Genomic DNA, 3606 nt, shown 5'->3' with positions numbered 1-3606 from the left:
TGAATGTTAAAATTGTTGGCTCTTGAAAGAATGATGAACAAAGAGAAATGTTATTGATAATCTGAAAAATCATAAAATTTATTTTTGAAGCAAGAAAAAGTAGTGAATAAAAGAAAAGCTTGCGAAAAAAATGGGGAAAAAAATAGAAAGAAAAAGAAAAAGCAAGCAGAAAAAGCCAATAGCCCTTAAAACCAAAAGGCAAGGGTAAAAAGGATCCAAGGCTTTGAGAATCAATGGATAGGAGGGCCCAATGAAATCAAATCCAGGCCTAAGCGGCTAAATCAAGTTGTCCCTAACCATGTGCTTGTGTCATGAAGGCCCAAGTGAAAAGCTTGAGACTGAGTGGTTAAAGTCATAATCCAAAGCAAAAAGAGTGTGCTTAAGAGCTTTGGACACCTCTAACTGGGGACTCTAGCAAAGCTGAGTCACAATCTGAAAAGGTTCACCCAGTTATGTGTCTGTGGCATGGATGTATCCGATGGTAATATTGGAAAACAGAGTGCTTTGGGCCACGGCCAAGACTCATAAAGTAGCTGTGTTCAAGAATCAACATACTTAACTAGGAAAGTCAATAACACTATCCGAAATTCTAAGTTCCTAGAGAAGCCAATCATTCTAAACTTCAAAGGAAAAAAATGAGATGCCAAAACTGTTCAGAAGCAAAAATATACAAGTCCCGCTCATCTAATTATAATTAATATTCATTGATATTCTGGAATTTATAGTATATTCTCTTCTTTTTATTCTAATTGATTTTCAGTTGCTTGGGGACAAGCAACAATTTATGTTTGGTGTTGTGATGAGCGGATAATTTATACGCTTTTTGGCATTGTTTTTAGGTAGTTTTTAGTAAGTTTAAGCTACTTTTCAGGGATGTTTTCATTAGTTTTTATGTTAAATTCACATTTCTGGACTTTACTATGAGATTGTGTGTTTTTCTGTGATTTCAGGTAATTTCTGGCTGAAATTGAGGGACTTGAGCAAAACTCTGATAGGAGGCTGACAAAGGGCTGCTGATGCTGTTGGAATCTGACCTCCCTGCACTCAAAATAGATTTTCTGGAGCTACAGAACTCCAAATGGCGCAATCTCAAACGGCGTTGGAAAGTATACATCCAGAGCTTTCCAGCAATATATAATAGTCCATACTTTATTTCGGAATTGACGACGTAAAGTGGTGCTCAACGCCACATACATGCTGCTGTCTAGAGTTAAACGCCAGAAACACGTCACAACCCGGAGTTGAACGCCCAAAACACGTTATAACTTGGCGTTCAACTCCGAGAGAAGCCCCAGCTCGTGGATAGACCAAGCTCAGCCTAAACATACACCAAGTGGGCCCCGGAAGTGGATTTATGCATCAATTACTTACTCATGTAAACCCTAGTAGCTAGTTTAGTATAAATAAGACTTTTTACTAGTGTATTAGTCATCTTTTGACCATTCGGTCTTTTGATCATCTTCATGGGGGCTGGCCACTCGGCCATGCCTGAACCTTTCACTTATGTATTTTCAACGGTGGAGTTTCTACACACCATAGATTAATGGTGTGGAGCTCTGCGGTACCTCAAGTTTCAATATAATTAATATTATCTTCTATTGAATTCTCTTTTATTCTTATTCCAAGATATACGTTGCACTTCAACTTGATGAATGTGATGATCCATGACACTTATCACCATTCTCACCTATGAACGCGTGTGACTGACAACCACTTCCGTTCTACCTTAGGCCGGGCGCATATCTCTTAGATTCCCCAACAGAATCTTCGTGGTATAAGCTAGATAGATGGCGGCATTTATGGGAATCCAGAATGTCTAACCTTGTCTGTGGTATTTCGAGTAGGATTCCGGGAATCTGGAAAGTCTAACCTTATCTGTGGTATTCCGAGTAAGATTCCGGTATTGAATGACTGTGACGAGCTTCACACTCCTGAAGGCTGGGCGTCATTGACAGACGCAAAAGAATCAATGGATTCTATTCCAACCTGATTGAGAACCGACAGATGATTATTTCAAAAGAAAAATCAGCCCCTTTAATTCTAGCATTTACTTTTTCTGTTATTTACATTTCCGCCATTTTATTTTCTGCAAATCTCAAACCAAATTCTGAATTCGCTCAACTAGAACATTCTTCTAATTAAAGTTGCTTGATCAATCAATCCCTGTGGGATTCGACCTCACTCTATTGTGAGTTTTTACTTGACGACAAATTCGGTACACTTGCCGAAGGAAATTTGTTGAGAGACAGTTTCCACATGCATCGATAAATAAATTTTAATTAAAAATAAATCATTCTATGGCTTCAAAATTTTTAAGAATGGATTCTAGAGTTTCATGAAGCATGTTGAATCCTAGCTAGCTATAAAGCCATATCCAAATCCTTTTGGAATGAGACTTCAACTAATCACCTCAATGCATGCAATGCCATCCTAAAGCTGGCTGGCTATGAAGCCATGTTTAACCCTTGGATTGGAGCTTTAGGCTAACATTGAAAGATTCCTGGAATTCTTATTAAAAATTTTGAATTTCTTATTTTCTTTTTCCTATATGTTTTTTGAAAAAATCAAAAGAAAATACAAAAAAATCATAAAATCATAAAACCAAAAATATTTGGTGATTCTTGTTTGAGTCTTGAGCCAATTTTTGAGTTTGGTGTCAATTGCATGTTCATCATTTTCTTGCATTTTTCAAAAATTCATGCATAGTGTTCTTCATGATCTTCAAGTTGTTTTTGGTAAATCTTCTTGTTTGATCTTGATGTTTTCTTGTTTAGTGTCTTTTATTGTTTTTCATGTGCATTTTTGCATTCATAGTGTCTAAGCATTAAAGATTTTCTTTGCATAGGTTCTTGCATATTTTCTTTGCATAAAAAATTTTTCATAGGTTCTTGCATATTTTCTTTGCATAAAAAATTTTTCAAAAATATGTTCTTGATGTTCATCATGATCTTCAAAGTGTTCTTGGTGTTCATCTTGACATTCATAGTGTTCTGCATGCATTAAGTATTTTGATCCAAAATTTTCGTGTTTTGGGTCATGTTTGTGTTTTTCTCTCTCCTCATTAAAAAAATTCAAAAATAAAAAAATATCTTTTCCTTATTTCTCTCAGAATTTCAAAAATTTGAGTTGACTTAGTCAAAAATTTTTAAAACTTAGCTATTTCTTAGAAGTCAAGTCAAATTTTCAATTTTAAAAATCTTATCTTTTCAAAAACTTTTTCAAAAATCAAATCTTTTTCATTTTTTTATGATTTTCGAAAATTTGAAAACATTTTTCAAAATCTTTTTCTCAATTTTATTTCAAATTTTTGAAACTTAACTAACAAGTAATGTGATTGATTCAAAAATTTGAAGTTTGTTACTTTCTGGTTAAGAAATGTTCAATCTTTAAATTCTAGAATCATATCTTTTAGTTTCTTGTTAGTCAAGTAATTAATTTTAATTTTAAAAATTAAATCTTTTCCAACCATATCTTTTTAATCATATCTTGTTATCATATCTTTTTTTTTTTTCAAAATTTTATCTTTTTCAAAAATTTGATTTCAAAATATCTTCTTATCTTCTTATCTGTTCAAATTTGATTTTAATATCTTTTTCAACTAACTAA

This window comes from Arachis duranensis, chromosome 5 (assembly GCF_000817695.3).
Source record: "Arachis duranensis cultivar V14167 chromosome 5, aradu.V14167.gnm2.J7QH, whole genome shotgun sequence".
Lineage (NCBI taxonomy): Eukaryota > Viridiplantae > Streptophyta > Magnoliopsida > Fabales > Fabaceae > Arachis > Arachis duranensis.
This window is presented reverse-complemented; position numbering follows the sequence as displayed.